Source organism: Spea bombifrons, chromosome 1, assembly GCF_027358695.1.
Source record: "Spea bombifrons isolate aSpeBom1 chromosome 1, aSpeBom1.2.pri, whole genome shotgun sequence".
Classification (NCBI taxonomy): domain Eukaryota; kingdom Metazoa; phylum Chordata; class Amphibia; order Anura; family Pelobatidae; genus Spea; species Spea bombifrons.
In genome coordinates, this window is record NC_071087.1 from 153,021,261 (window position 1) to 153,038,722 (window position 17,462).

At 39.7% G+C, this 17,462-nt stretch overlaps 1 protein-coding gene across 1 annotated transcript in view; it reads left to right on the forward strand.

The window, feature by feature from the left end:
* The first annotated feature begins 2,034 nt into the window (after window positions 1-2,034).
* The window catches only part of LIFR (LIF receptor subunit alpha), a 39,763-nt gene continuing 24,335 nt past the window's right edge, over window positions 2,035-17,462 (forward strand). The window contains exon 1 of the mRNA XM_053448112.1: window positions 2,035-2,110. The gene's annotated coding sequence lies outside the window, so the exon portion shown is untranslated. The remainder of the gene's footprint in view (window positions 2,111-17,462) is intronic.

Below are 17,462 nucleotides of genomic sequence, written 5' to 3' on the forward strand. Positions count from 1 at the left end.
AACAAATGAACTTACAGCCACCTTAAACTGCTCTGACCTAAACCTTAAGTCTGTTTCTCCCAACCCACATACTGCGGCTAATGTCTCGCTTGGACGTCTGCCAGTTAGCATTGCTTTTTAATTGCTAAACGCAACCTGATACTCTGAGCTTATACTTCTGAAGTTACTCCGATAAAAAAAAATATGTATCTTTTTGTAAATCTGACAAGGACCAAGTCAAGTTTAATGTTTAACAACAGGTAGAAACAGACTTCATGGACCTGCGTTCTTGCTTTGCTTTAAAGGGACAGTTTAATGTCCCTGACGCCCCACTATAGAACGTGCCTTAAAATAATATGTGCGTTTACCTGTTTGTGAGTACTTAGTTCACTACTGTTTGTGAGTAAGTTGTTCACCATTGTTTGTAAGGAATTTGTTCACTACTGTTTGTGAGTACTTTGTTCACTACGGTTTGTGAGTAAGTTGTTCACCATGGTTTGTGAGTAATTTGTTCACTACTGTTTGTGAGTACTTTGTTCACTACGGTTTGTGAGTAAGTTGTTCACCATGGTTTGTGAGTAATTTGTTCACTACTGCTTGTGAGTACTTTGTTCACTACTGTTTGTGAGTACTTTGTTCACTACGGGTTGTGAGTAATTTGTTCACTACTGCTTGTGAGTACTTTGTTCACTACGGTTTGTGATTAAGTTGTTCACCATGGTTTGTGAGTAATTTGTTCACTACTGTTTCTGAGTACTTTGTTCACTACTGTTTGTGAGTACTTTGTTCACTACGGTTTGTGAGTAAGTTGTTCACCATGGTTTGTGAGTAATTTGTTCACTACTGTTTGTGAGTACTTTGTTCACTACGGTTTGTGAGTAAGTTGTTCACCATGGTTTGTGAGTAATTTGTTCACTACTGTTTGTGAGTACTTTGTTCACTACGGGTTGTGAGTAATTTGTTCACTACTGCTTGTGAGTACTTTGTTCACTACGGTTTGTGAGTAAGTTGTTCACCATGGTTTGTGACTAATTTGTTCACTACTGTTTCTGAGTACTTTGTTCACTACTGTTTGTGAGTACTTTGTTCACTACGGTTTGTGAGTAAGTTGTTCACCATGGTTTGTGAGTAATTTGTTCACTACTGTTTGTGAGTAATTTGTTTACTACTGTTTGTGAGTACTTTGTTCACTACTGGGGTTTTGTTGTACCCTAATGACTGCATTTTTTTGCCATTTTTACCATTTGTGGTAAGAGCTCCCTTTTCCATATTTGATGAACCCACTTATGCGTCCTTTTTTTCTGAAAAAAATTGTTTTTTAAACCATAGAAAGAAAAATTAACACTTGTGAGCGCTAGTATGTAAAAACCCTATAAAACAAACAAAAATGTAGGTGCCACTGTTGACCATTGGCCCATTTTTTGTTTGGTGACATCCGCTGATTACAGAAACACCACATATACATACAGTATTTCGTATGTTCTAGAGGGCCACATCCATCCCTTACACAGTACCCTATAGAGCAGTATATTTAACACTTCTAAGGGTTCGGGGGTAGCGAACGGGGAGGGGGTTATACTTGTTTTTCATGTAATGCTAGGGAAATGGGATGTTATTAAGACTAATAACACACACATATAGATAGATAGATAGATAGATAGATAGATAGATAGATAGATAGATAGATAGATAGATAACATGTAAGTAATGTACTTTATTTACACGATCTATCTTAGATGCACCTGCGGCACACATTACATCTACCCACCAGCAGACAGGGACACGAGGGCACAATAGAGTCAGACAGGAATGGGTCCCGAAGAGGGACTGTCCCTCCTGAACAGCGAAAGTTTGGAGGTATATTAACGATAACACCGTAATCCAGCCCAGTATATGCGGCCGGTTACGAATCCCACGCACACGCGGCTCTGTGCCCACTCCGGAGCACGGGTGGGGGCCGCTCCCTCCGGATTCTCCCCGCCCCCGTTCTGGAGTCTGATCCTGGATGATGCTCATGACGTCACGGAGGCTTCCCGGCTCCTGCGCTCCACAGCCCGTGGATGTTGTGAGTCTGGGAAGCGGACGGTGCGTGGAGCGATTCGCGCGGACGGCGAGCTGAGCTCCGGGCGATGTAAGTGACCTCTGCGGGGTGTGTGACCGTCTACGGCCGGGAGGGGGTAATCGCGTGGGGGTTGTTAATGCGGAGGCCTGGGCGGATTGAGTGCGTCTCTGCCCCAGCTCCAGCACACCCTCCCCGGGAAGAGTGCGGCTCCCGGAGCTGGATCGGGTGGGAAGCCATTGTATGGACGCAGCAGCCCTGCCTCCTCCTAGTAACCGGACGGGACACCCAGCTGCGACGGTAACGGGCAGCAAGCGGGCTCCCTCCACCATTAATAATAATATATTTATAATATAGTAAGTGGGGCGCAAACTTTAATGTCACGCTCGGGGAAATGTGCCCACGCGGGTCCCACGGCTCGTGCGCTAGGCTCTGTCCATCAGCTTACATCCAAATATTGTACAACGCTGCGGACTGTGCTGGCGCTATAGACACCAATGCATAATAACTGTATTAGGAATGGCTGTGCCTATTAATCATTTATATCATAGTGCAGCGCTACAGCATATGGAGCTTCATGACCAATTATAATATCCTGTAGCTCTTTATGATTTAAGTATACAGATGCATCCAACAGGACTCTGCCCATGAGCTTGCACTCTAGCCCCTTGCCACTTTATATATATATATATTTTTTTTTTTTTTTTGTGCAGGACAATGTGTGTTTTCTCAGTCGTTGCTTAAACCCCCAATTTGAGAAAAATGTCTTTTTCTGTTGTCAATAATAAATTTGGATTATAATTTAAAGTTCGTCATGGCTTGTAGAAATAACGTTAATATGCTCTGATTACCCTCAGCGCCCCCCGGCAGTGTTCCCTCTAAGCTGTGCGCTTGTGCGCACAACAGTTTTTCCCAATAAAAAAAAAAGGGGAAAAAAAAAATAATATTTTTTTTGATACTTTATGCGGCGCGGATATTGTGCGCACAAAATTTTGGCTCTGGGAAAATTTTTGCACAAGAGAAATTTACTGCGCACGCCACCAAAGAAAAATTAGATGGAACATTGCCCCCCGGTATTATAACGGAAAACGCTTTTAACGCCTTAGGGTGCAAAGTTTTTCCCGTTAATGCCTGGAAGCGGCAGCCCCGGTTTATACGCTGCCGGGACGTGATATTACTATTATTATTATTTATTATTGTATATTGTATACTGTGACTGTGTTTGCGGTTTAATTGTTTGCTGCTGTTAACAGTATTTTTATTGTTTAATTTAAAATGAATATTCGCCGTTGTGTCGCCATGCTTGTATGGACTGTCGTGAAGGGGTTAATGGTCATTAACAACACAGAAACATGGCATTAGAGGGCAGAGAAGACCCGTTAGGCCCGTCTAGTGCGCCCGTTGTTCCTGATGCAGAAACTCGACCTTAATCAGCCCTTGGTCTTTTCTTAGATTCAGGAGCCACATGCCTATCCCACGCATGTTTAAATTCCCTCATTGTATTAACCTCTACCACTTCTTCTGGGACGCTGTTCCACTTATCTACCACCCTGCAGAAGATTTTCACTCTTGCTTATTTAATGGCCTGAGCTTGGTGCCGTTCCTCGATGTGTATGTGCATATGTACGTGTGTGTGTGTGTGTATGTGTATATATATATATATGTATATATATATATATACACACACACACACCTAATACTGAAATATTGTTTATCTGTGTTTACCAATGGGTGGAATATGATTGTACAGCGCTGTGAAATATGATGGCGCTATATAAAACAAATAATAATAATTGTTCCAGGGCTTGACAAATCCCCGCTGTCAGGGAGTCGCGGTTTAAAGAAAATTTACAGCCCATATAGATTGTCGGTATTTCATTCGGAATCTTTCCTGCTTCCTTAAACAGATGTAAAGATTGACCCCTGAAATATTATTACTCTGCATGTAGGATTTATTGTGTGCATTTTTTTGAGTATTTTTTTTTCTATTTACAGAGAATTTAAAACGGACTTTTTTTTTTGTTTTTTTTTTTTTTTTGCACATTTCCTTTATATTTGTTCATAAATTCCTTCTGTGAAAGAGCCAAGGAAGAGGATTTTTTTTTCTTTTAAAACTTAATTTTCTGTATTTTTGGGAATACAAATAGTACAAATATATGAAGGTGATATTTTTGTATGTGCTGATATTTTCCATTATGTGTCATTAATTGAAAACATGACTAAAAATAGTTTATTTTAATATCTAGCAGATTATGGCGCATTGGGATGGAGCTCATGCCAAGTTGCTCATCTGTAGATGGCTTTGATATGATTTCAAAAGTATTTGCTTGCAAAAAGGAAAATTCAGAGCAATGTCTCTGTTGTACTGCGCTGTGGAATACGAGGCGCTATATACATCCGTGACAATAACAGTAATAGCACGTGTAATTCTGTGTGTATTCTTGGCTGCCATTGAGCACGGCTTGGATATTTTATTAAAAAAAGTGTGTAAAATAATGAGAATATGGTTTCTAGAATATCTTAAACATTGTTGCTCTTAAGTGCTAATTCTTTTTTTTATTTTTTATTCTTTAAATATTTTCTTTTACATTTTTTTAATGTATACTTATCCCTTCTGTACTTTTTTAACCTTTTTAATAAAAATCTTTCACCCCCCCCCTTTTTCACTTTTCCTCCACGTTACACTTGAAATACTCCTCTTTCCTGATATTCCTCATTCCGCAAACCGTTCATCTTCTTGATCTCCGGGATCTCTCCGGGATGTCTCTCTGGATCCTCGTGTTACGGCTCCCTGCGTCTTGCTGTGACCAGGTTGCGAGGTTTTCACTTTGTGAGTCGATTCGTTATTCCCTTTCTTACGACGGATTTATTCATCCATTGTGTTTGGGGGGCCGCGGATATAGAACAGTATGCGATGGGAACATAGATTGCGATGTCAGATAAGAACCCTTCGGCACGTCCAGTCGCCTGTTTTCCCTGATGTAGAGACTCAGATCAGTTGTTGGTCTCGTCTTATATTCAGTATCTATCCCACGCTTGTTTAGATTCCCCCACTGTATCAGCCTCTACCACTTCTGCTGAGAGGTTGTTCCATTTATCTACCACCCGCTCTGTAAAGTAAATCTTCATTACGTTACATCTGACCCTCCAGTTTTAGATTCTGACCTCTTTTACCCCTGTACTTTGTGAACCCCCTTTATGTGTTTAAATGTTTCTATCCCATCTCCCCTTTCTCTTTCCTCCACGCCGTGCATCTTGAGATTATTTTTTGGATCCTACAGAGGGACGTAATAACTTTGTAGTGGTTTTATGTTATTGGGGTCAGCTGGTTTCATAGAATAACATATCCCCTGTAAGTAATGGCTGCTACCTGTAGAGAGCGATGAGTTAAATGTGAACACGTGATGCGTGTTCCCGGCGTGTCTCCGCTGACCGGTACGTTGGCAGAAAGCATGTACCCGTCTGCCAGACCTGTTTGAAGGAAATGGTTTGTTTCCCGGTCTGTTTTATTGCCGGCAGGTGCCTGGGAACTTGGGTGCTGTTTTTTCACTATATGTCTATATAATAATTATGTAGAGCTTATAATTGTCATCCTATAATTAACATGGAACGTCATTAGAACTTGGCTCTATACAGTAGGGTACGGTTTTTCCTGGACGGAGGGATAAATGCGCTTCGGTTGAGTTAAGAGATGTAGATGACATTGTAAAGGGCAGGCAGCGGCCGGTGCAAAGTACAAATGGCCGATCATGGATCTGGGTGGAAGAACTGGGTACTTGGCGGATCTAAGGGCAAAAAGAGAAGCGTTGGGTAACGGGACAGAATGGAGGAACTGGTGCATGGTAGTTCTTGGATGGAGGAAATAATGGTAAGCTTTTGTTGTAAGTTGGACCAGAGAAGGATAGGCAAGATGGTGGAGAGAGAGGAAGTTGGATGAGAGGGAGAATGACATTGTCATCGGACAGGGCTATAAAAAAGTTGATGATTTTAAAAGGAAAAGGGGAGACAGAACAGTTTGAATTAAGAAAGGCTGATAAAAATAGACACGAAATGGGAGAGCTGGGAAAGGTCATGAGGCAGGACACAGGTTAGGTGGAAGGAATGAGAACAGAACGGTATCATGGAGCAGGGGGATTAGAGGACTGGCATATGGACGAGTGTTTACTGTGTAACGTGTATTGTATATAACGCCATATTCAGCCTTGTATAATAATATATAGAAATTCTTATAACATTCGCCCTTCAACCAGGGCAAGTGGAGAAGGTTTTAGTTCCAGCTGGGAGGCAGAGCTTGTACCTTATCAGATAGCCGCCCCGGAGAGAACGGTGGACTAAATATAGATTTGTCGTAGGAGTTGAAGTGCGAGTCACTTTTTAAAAAAATTATATTATTAGTTGAGTAATTTGGGCTCCCCCACAATTGCTGGAAAGCTTTCATACGGTGACTCTTACTTTAGAGTCCTGGAATTTTTACCTTCGAGTATTTAATATTGCTTAATTTAAATAAATAAATAAATTAAATAAATAAATATATATATATATATATATATATATATATATATATATATATATGCACTACCATTTAGAAGTTTGAGATCAGTTAGAATTGGCCTTGTTTTTGGAAGAAAAACAAATGTTGTCCTTTAAAATAACATGAAATGGATAAGAAATCCAGCGCAGGCGTTGCATGACATTGTGTGTTGTATATGACTATTGTGGATCATTTTTAATGGAATATCATTATAAGAGAAAATTTCACGTGATTAAACAATCTCTGGGCGGTACTGTGAATGGAATGTCTAATAATGAACATTCTTAGAGCGTTTGCAGAATAAGTGGAACTGCACCTTTAGCTGTGCATTCTATAGGGCCAGATGAACCCTCCTTACGGCACCTGATAATATGGGTAATCATTTGAAGAGTCATATTTTATTAGCTAGATCTAGATACATTAAGTGTGGACACGCGTCCCAAACCTTTTTTAGCACATGCTTACACGCCAGGAGCCGGTATGCCCTTCCCTGGCCGTCCTCACAGCCCTTAGTCTGTTGGTATCGGACTTTGAGAAATTCTCAAACAGGTTAGTGTCAAATTCCAGGTCTTTCAATACTTCTTGGAGGCGTCCAACAAGAGCTTCCTGTAAGAAAAATAATGTGTTTTAATATTTATGTTAGAATATAACTGATATCTTAAATATAAGGTTGCTGGCAGTTGTGCACCCCCAAACTCATCAGGACATTGGCTCCAGGGATATGTGGCAAACATCATGGTTATTGTGGACCTTCACAGTAGGCCTTTCGAATATTCGCAGCCGGCTCCAGCTATTGTGGACCTTCACAACATCCCTTTGAATATTCACACCCGGCTCCCGCTATTGTGGACCTTCACAACATCCTTTCGAATATTCACAGTAGGCCTTTCACATATTCATAGTCGGCTCCAGTTATTGTGGACTTACGGCCAATGGAAACATGGCAATGGACAACTGAGCAATTTCCATATCTTAACAATGGCCCTTGATTGGATGGAATGGATAACCAAAGACAGAGATAGGCAGAGTCCATAACTTAGTATGGCCAGAAATACTGTATAAGAACAAAAACCTCAGACCATAAAGAGAGAAGGGGAGAACCAGTCAAAAGGATGGTCCAGGAGAGAGGACAAGGATAAAAGGCTACTTATCCCAAGGACTGATTGGTTCCCAAGAAAGAAACTCAAGATATTGCTGTGTGCAGAGGATCCTTGGGGGTGTACTTAGATTGCCGGTGTCCTTTCAAGTCAAGATATCATTGGGACGTTGGTGGTAACTATATTGTTTTACGGTTATATTTTGTATGGTGTTTTCCTCCTTTGTTAATCGGAGTAAGGATTAGTGCTGTCATTATTATATATTGCAGTATTGTGGTAATTAGTCTGGTTAAGAGGTGTCAATATTACGATAATGTAGTAGAGGTTTGTCAGTGTTACTCGTGTTTGCTTTTGTTGTTGTATTGTAATTCGAGACCATTAATTGCTGTAGTTGAATTTTCCTATTAATATACTCTTAAAATACATATTGCTGTGTGCGTGTGTTTCTTTGCCACCTGTCCCCAAAAGAACGAAAGAATATATATTTGGGTACAAATAGTTATATTTCTTACATTCCCATGAATGTCTGTTGCTATTTCTTTTTTGGCGCGTGAGAGCATGAACCGCGTCTTTTAGAGCCGATCCAAAATGTTCAAATTAGATGAAGCTCCAGGTCGCTTTGGCAGAACAAATCTTGTGTTAACGTTTGCCCTGAACTAGACGCCTTGTCATGAAGAGGACACGCTTCGTCTGGATCGAGTGTGCTGTTGGGGTGTCCCGAAAAAACATTTGTTTCCAGGAAGATCTGTCTTAAGAATTGTCTGTTGCTCGTTCCTTAATGACTCACATTAGCTTTTTTTTGCGGTGAAACACACAAATATGCTAATACAATAAGTCTATACAGATAATAAAATTGACTGCATTGTGTGTGTATATATATATATATATATATATATATCATACACACACACACACACACACACACACACACACACACACACACACACACACACATATTTATACATGAGATGTGCCAGTTTTTAATGGTGTCTTCTTGGACCTTTTCATTCATTCTGCTTTCCAGAAAACGTTCTTGCTAAGTGTTGTTTTCGTAAATTTCAATCATTGAGTGATCCGGCCGCACTTATGGAAAGACTGAGCATCTGTAAAACTGAGGGGAATTGGGCAAATACATAATTTTAGTCTCTGTATAATGTGAAATATTGATTCCCCATTCAATTTAAGTATATACACAGCAGAGAGAGCAACACAGCAACGCTTCAAATGATCCTTTTCCGTTAATTTTGATTGAAATTAGAATGTGATTTATTATTATTAATAAATAGCAGGCCTGGACTGAAACCTAAAACAGTAACAATGTCACTTTTGTAGCATCGTATGATCCAGATATGCAGGTTTTGTTGACCAGAACCTCATGGCTCTCCACACCCCAATCTTTGTTTCATTCCTTTACTGTATTCGTAGTGCTTCCCCTAGAAAGTCTATCCTGGATAACTACTACCCTTTTGTGCGAGTAAAACATATGTAAAAAACCTAAATACACACTTTATTATCTAAAGTTTTATCTAAAAAATAGAAAGACAATACATATACACATAAAATGAGCCGTTAATAGCCAAGAAAATGTTTCTACTTTTTCATTCAGGCACTTTTCAGGTTGTAGAGCGCCAATGGGTATTCGGTACACATTCTATGGTTACTGCTTCTAGAAGCCTTTTGTATCAGGAACAGAGAGTCTGTTGTGGGGAGTATTATCCTGACCTGTATGTAACAGGTAGCATTCAGTTATGTTATTGTCCAGTTTCGGGTTTCAGTGTGTAATGAAGCAGCTAACCACCGTATCCCTAGGAAGTGTGTTAAATATTAGCAAAGAAGCCCTGTTTATGTTCATACTCCAGAATGCCAGCTGGACAGGTCTGGCTGTCTCGGTATGTTAGCTTGAACTTTTGCACTGTTCTGTTAGCCTGTTACATTTTCTGGATTATTATGGAACAGATCCACCATTAAAGACCAGACGCCATAGTTTATACTCTTGCACGTTGCTTAGAGATACCACGTTGTGCTTTTATTGGATGGACGTTATGGTCCCTCCAGGATCCACACTAGACATACTGTAAATAACATACCTCTTGTAGAAGATGATTATTTGCCATCATAAAATCGGTTCAATGTGTATGTTTGACAGTTTAATCAACTCCCCATCTTAACTCATTGGGTTGGCCAATTGGCTGTTGTCCAGTTGTTTTGACGTTCCCATTGTTCTTTACATAGAGAGAGTCTCCAGTTCTAAAGATCCAGTAGGAGATTTGAGTCCACGTTAATGGGTGCAGGCTTGCTTTTGTCATGTGCTTGTTGGAGGTTGGGTAAACTTGACCATATGTCCATGGCCAAGAAGACCTTCCATTTAGAGGCTGTGCTAGCCCTGGCAGCCTGTATGCATGGAAATTCAGTATTCAGATAATTTGTAATATCTGATTAATATACTTGTGCGTGTCAGGGGTGTCTCTAAAGCACAAAAGTTGCAGTTTCATCTTGTCCATATCTGTTCTTGTTATGAAAGTCTAATCTCCTGCAAGAAGGACTGAAACGGTCCCGCGTAACACCTAGTTTATTTGGTGAGAAGACTTTTTCATGAAACCTCACTGGTTTAACAAAATTAAATGAAGGCCGACCAGGCTCTTCATGCAGGAGAGCTGTAGTTTCCAGCTTGTGTTATGAAGCTTCAAACTTGCAAACCCTTGGCAAGTTTGAGGGTCATAGCTTTAAATAAACATTGTGTAATAATGTTTAAATATTAAAATGAGTGGCATGTGCGTTAGTTATGTGTATATCACTAGAGCAGCCATCGCTATTAAGTTATTTATCTCTCTTTTTTGTTACGTTATTGTCTGCCTTTGCCTGCGGCAGTTTCTGGCAGCTTTTGTAAGGGCGAGGGGGAAGAGAAGAGAGGACCTCAGAACAGGAAGCTGATTGTTATGCTGGCTTTGCCCCAGTTCACAGCTTCTCGGGATACAAATAAAGCCATTTCTCTGCAAAATAAAAAGCACACGCTATAATATATTTTCTGATGATACAAAGCTGTGGCTTTTGGTGAAGCCGTCGGTCCGTAGTAGTATTTTTTGTTTGCTAAGCATGTAATTTCGTTCACACCAGCCGTATCGTTTGATGCCATGTTTACTCCATCTCAGAAGGTCACTTGTCATGTGGTTGCTTCATTGTCAAACTGTTTCAAGGTTCTTGACAGCACGGTAGGAATACTTAAAGATAACAAAGTTGTTGGACATGTCTTTTCCCGAGCCACTGTGTGTGGCTAATACAAAGCTCGAGTCGGAATATAAATATACTTTGCCAAACAATGTATGCGCCGTATAGAAACTAACCAGATGTATACCATCCGGAGGAGTGAGGTCATGTATGTGTAATACATCAACAGTTTTACCTTGTAAAGCCAGCAGTATGGGAGAGGGTTTATATAACTGCTGGCTCTGGTCCAGTTTAAAGCTTATGATTTAATTCTGAGAGAGAAAACAACCTCCTTCAATCAGTTCAATGTAACCAAAAGTTCTAGTAATCTCATGTAACTTAATACAATTTAAGCAAAAAAACATGAACAAAAATTTATATTAATTTGCTATATATACATATATATATATATATATATATATATATATATATATTAGTAGAAGTATTATTAAACACTCGTCTACAGACACCAGACAAACCAGAAGGCTTGTTTTTCCCTCAGAAATCTCATGGTGCTGCCACAACCACAAGGGATTCTGGGTAGGAAGCTAGTAGAGATAATCTTATCTTTTCGCGTTTTCAGCAGCTTCTCTATAAAACAAAAACGTAGAAGACTTTTTAGCCAGCTTTCTACCATAGCACACTGCCATTCTCGTCACATGAAGGGCCTGCTTTTGACGCAAGCTCTCTTACCATGGAGGGGGTTGGGCCCCCGGTTGCACCCCTGGTCATAAATGTCATACATGGTTCTCATAGTATTTCAGGCCTGTGCCTTACACATCTCCCAGCTGGGTGTTTAATCTGCTTGTATTGCAGGAAAAGCTTTCTGGCAGCACAAAGCATCGCCTGCTAAAGTGTGCAGGCAATTATTAGCTAAGCAACCACAAGCAATATTATATTTTTAAATTTTGATTTAGGTCTTTGATTTTTTAAAAAAATATCATGTCCATATCATGTCACATTTTATATCAAATTGATTTCATGTGGCTGAGACGGCAGCCGCCATTGTTTGACTTCTTTGCAGTTGCAGGGCAGTAGCTCTCAGCGTTGGGTCATAGCCCGTACTTCTTAAGGGCACGGAAGCGGAATTCTGACACGAAGATCTCAAGCGCAGAGCCTTCTTCTCCGTCTTCTCCCAGTATGTCTCATGAAGTGTTCAATTCTAAATGTAAGAACGGCCTTTCAGCTGGAAGCTTAAGCTGCTGGTGCCGATATACAATGAAGCCATTGTACGGTCAGCTGTGTAGTCAGTGGAGTTTCTTCATTTGGTTACCAAGGGAGGGGGTTAGACATGGAGTCGCCATAAGTTAATGCACAGACTAATATCTTTTCCTTTATCTTCTACAAAGAAGCTAACAGGCCTAGTTTCATGCATCATTTGTAACGGTTTCTTGTCGTTCATCATGTGGGCATGTCCGCTCCCCGTATTTTTACACGGCATAGATTAAGATTGGCTTTGGGGTGGAGGTGTTGGTCAGGAAAGAGAACAGACCAGATGATGGTTTCGGATGCAGGCTGCGTACAGCTGTACAACAGGATTAGCAATTCAATTAAGCATCCCGCTCATATTAAGCGTGTGCCAAGTAATAATCCCGCTGAACATACAATGGCAGAGCAGCGTTGGAATAGTATTTTTAGGAATGTACTAGAAGGGATGTCCTGTGTTTGTGACTAATCCTGTGCATCATATTCAAGGAATGCTACCCCACATACCTCCCAATATCGCAAAAGGCCAACAAGGCCGCTTTTTATTTTAGGGAATTTAGTTGGAGGCTTTTTTATGTGACCTTAAGACCTAACTGTTTATGTAAGACATTTAGAAGATCAATTTTATTTACACAGTTTAATTTGTAAAACCACTTTCTGCTGTTTACGAGTAAACTTAACCAAGTTGTTTTACTGAAACGGAAACTTTAATTCTGCAATTTAGAGGATTGTGGCAAATGAGGTTCAATACAGACAAATGTAAAGTTACGCATTATGGGGAAAATAATAATGCAACATTTGATAATAGAATAAAAATATTTAAGAGCTTCTTGAGAAAACTGGCAAGAAATGGCTTAATTTGAGGGGATTCTTTGCCTTCTTTTGGATCAAGAACAGGAAGGATAGATAAAATGTTTGAACTTGGACTTTTTTCAACCTAAATCGTGAAGGTTTCTATGTAAACTATCACACTTGACCGCTGAATCGTCCATCCTTTTATGGCTGAACAAGAGTGACCCTCTTGTTTTTGTGTTTGTGACCCTTTGTAATTTATTTGGCTATTTGAAAACACTTTAATGATTTTAGTGAGTATAGGAGCCTCATGTAGGACATTTACAACTAACATTTTAAAATGATTTCATTTTCTATCGCTTTTTAAATAGTTTCAGGCCTTCCTGCTATTAAACTCTATGGTCCTTTTGGCATGCGATCAATCTTACACTAAAGGAAAATAGAACTGCCCCTTAATTTTTTTTTATATTTGATATATGCATAAATGCATATGGGCTTTGCTTTACTTTGGTGCGTATTCTGCCATATGTAATCAGTCATTTAACATGCGTCTGAATGATATACAACTATCCCTATTAAACATTTAATGGCCCTTATTTTAACAGATTTTATAAGCTTGTTTTATGAATACAAACACTTAAAATGTCCAAAGTCTTCAGTTGTGATTGCAAGTCATTTTTGTCACATGGTAAATGTGGTTTATTATGGGTTTTATTGTTTTTTTTTTTGTTTTTTTTTGTTTTCTCATTCACACACACACACACCACATTGACATTGCATTTAAGACACCATCTGCATATTTGGAAAGGGTACTGTAAGCAATCTGGCAACTCTGAAAATATCCCTAATTAACCCCCAATGATATATGATACATTTTGTCGTAAGGGTAATGATGACATTACAGAATGGGCAAGCAGAACTTGGACCGTTGTCCCAGCTGTCATTGCTCTTGTGCCGGTGTTGATATTCAGGGAAATTGTTTGGGAATCTGATATTACCAACCCTCCCCGACCTCCTCCTCCACATTTTCCCCAAATTCACAGTTACATTTTCATGTAATTAAAGGGGAAGTTCCATTACGTAAACATTAATATAGTTTAGCATAACTCATTAAAAATGTTCCGCTGCGTCAGGTTTTCTGGCACATGTTATCATGACGACATGGCATGCCATGATTAAAGTAGCAGTGTGTACGCCTGCACACAGCGCTACCTGGCGGCTCTTGGTGCAGGGGACTTTCTCCCACCCAAAATGGTATATAGATCCTATACTTGCTGTACATACCTGTACAAAAAATACTAACCAGCGGCAAAAAGCATTTGTGAAGGGGCACAAAAATAATGGCTAACTTTGGCAAATATTTGTGACCAAATAGCTACACGGTAAGAGCCAAAATGCCCCCACCAGTGAAATACCCCAGATTGTCTACTTTCCAGAAATATGTACTTTGTGGGTTATGGTTTAAGTTTGTGATTACTCTTACAAACTCATATACTAACATTATCTAATAGTTTCCCTATAATTGCCACAAAGATATAGAAATTTGTATTTCCTTACTATATTTTGGGGTATTTTTGTCACCTACTCTAGTGACAATTATCATAGTAAAATCATACAAACAAAATTTTAATATGTAATATGTATACTATAAAAAAAAATAAAGGTGGTATCGAAAGAAAGCTACTTGAAAAATCTGTCCTATGAATAGTGTGCAGTAAATAAAAAAAGCAAAAAAAAAAAACGTTTTGAAGTACAAAGTACCCTCACTATTGAAGGGGTTAAAAAAAAAAACCCATGGTTTTTAATCTGTCTCTCTCTATTAGTTATTCTATGTTTATCACACGCAGTATGATAAGGAGTCAGATTGTTTGTTTTAGTAGATTGGGCTAAGCTAACAAAGCTTACAGATGTATGATACGCAAATTTCTAAAAACATATGATTCATTTTTTTTTATTTTTTTAAAGAAAACAGATTTTTTTTAAATGTAATAAAAGTGGGAGCTCCTCTTTAAAAAAAAAAAAAATGTTATTGTGATATTTATTGGGAAGCAGCCCTGGTACTTTAAGGCCAATGTGTACTAAGTGATGTACATGCGGCCACAACTAGAAGCCTGCTGGCGCACACTGCGCTCTTACGCTTGCACATTAAAGCGCAGGCAGGAAGTGGCAGCAAAAGGTAAGAGACCCGCGTCGTCTGGCGCTGGGCCATTGGCCTGGTTTGCCGGGTGGCCAGTCTTGGCCTGAACACATTCTCCCTATGGGGCTGTATCCAGGATTAAAACCAACCATAAGCTGTTATAACTGCTACATCATAAAACTGTATCGCATACAGATATTCTGCAGGGCTCAGGAACGCTATAAGCAACTAGACAAATTAGGGTGATTATACAAATTGGCTACTTTATAGCGCAATGGCAAACCCCATTTTATTCGGTGAATAATCGCATTGTACCCCTTCAGTAAAACAATAGCCTCTTAAGATCTATAAAGACATATTTGTTACTGTTTGTTTACTATTATCAGTAAAATAAAATATTTGAAGAACATAATGGTTGGTATTTCAGCTTCCGTTATCGGAGACCAGTTCCAAAACAGTTGTTATCTTGGGAAGTTCTTGCTATCAGATGAATTTTCCTTCTATTCCCTCGAGCGGAATGTAGGGCGGACGCATGCTGGAAGCCAAACGTCGTCTTCCTGTTTCCCCAACAATGCCTACATAAATCAGAAAACAGAGCGGTGCTGGGTAAGACTAATCGAGGATTTCTCCGGTTAAAGGTGCTGTTGATTGTTGGTAAATAAATGAGGAGTGGGGGGAAGAGGCAAAGGCACATGGGGGGGGGGATTCTGAAGAAAAAAAAAAGAGCGCCACGGAAATTTTAAGGAACCATACGGCTATCATATGTGTAAAGCGCATAAGATGGCTGGCGTATTACTTTTAGCAACCTCTATTTATTGTAACCTTCATATGACACAAAAAATGGGCACAGATGCTTTTAAAACCAAAACAAAAAATCCACCTTTTTTTACTGTGGTATATTTTAGAGAATGTAGCCTTAATTCTATCAAGCACCGTCGAAGATTACCGTATTTGCTCGATTATAAGACGACCCCGATTATAAGACGACCCCCCAAAATCAAAATATTAATTTAGGAAAAAAACAAAAAGCCTGAATATAAGACGACCCTATAGGAAAAAAAGTTTTACCAGTAAATATTAATTCATGTAAATATATTTTTTAAATTTCCTTTTATTTGCCAACCTGCCCCCCCCAGTTATGCCACTCTGCCCCCAGAAATGCTTTATACCCCCCCTATTTGCCACTCTGCCCCATGATATGCCTTATACCCCTATATGCCACTCTGGCATATAGGGGGTTAAAAGGCATATCGTGGGGCTGAGTGGCATATAGGGGTTAAAATGCATTTCTGGAGGTATATATGCATATCATGGGGCTGAGTGGCATATAGGGGGTTAAAATGCATTTCTGGAGGTCCAGAAATGCATTTTAACCCCCTATATGCCACTCAGCCCCATGATATGCCTTTTAACCCAGCATGTACTGGCTGCCTTGGCTTGATAGGAGTGTGATTGCTGCTAACAGCAATCACACTCCTATCAAGCCAAGGCAGCCAGTACATGCTGGAACCTGGGGATGATAGTAGTGGGATTACAGCCTCCCTATGCCATGCTACAACCCCCACCCCCCTTACACATCCATGCTATCACACACAAACACACATTCACAAACATTTAAATACTCATTCATTCCATTAATCACACATACTTCACACATTAATCACACATACTTACCAAAAAACCCTCCCCCACCCCCTTACCTGAACTGCAGATCTCTCACTCGAAGACTTCTGCAGGGGACCGGCTGTACCAGCAACTTCTCTGGCCCCGCCCCCAGAGGAGGGAGGGGGAGATAGAGTTCTGTGAGGAAGCTACAAGCTTCCTGTCCTCCTGCTTCTAACGGAAGAGACGCTGCTCGCGACCGGTAAGCAGCATGGCCCCAGCCATTTTTTTGGGGTCTGATTAGAAGACGACCCCGATTATAAGACGAGGGGTATTTTTCAGAGCATTTGCTCTGGAAAAAACCTCGTCTTATAATCGAGCAAATACGGTATTTTTAGAAAAAATAAATTGAAACATCTGCTGTATACAAGCAGACCTTACAGGGTCACGGGGGGAGATTTCGTAGACGGCTAAAAGTATATATTTAAAATAATTTTCCCCCCAGAAAAAAAGTGAAGGCTAGAGCTCGGAGAACAAAAAGTATTTCCGTTACATTTTCACTACAGCCCCTACTGATCCGGTGTATTCTTTTACATTAGAGAGAATATTCCTACTTTATTCCCAGCTTCCGTTTTGCCATTTCTACAATAGTTTCGTTATTTCAGTTTTTCACCCTTTAAAATTTTAGCATTTTTATGTGGGACAGGGCTTTCATATTTGAGTCATTGCTTTATGTTTAGTTTATAAATATTGTATTTATTACCATATATAAAACTATTAGTATAGTTTAATATGTAGGTTACTATACTTTACTTCATAGCTTGTTGGTCTTTTTTTCCAAATGTAAATGATTAA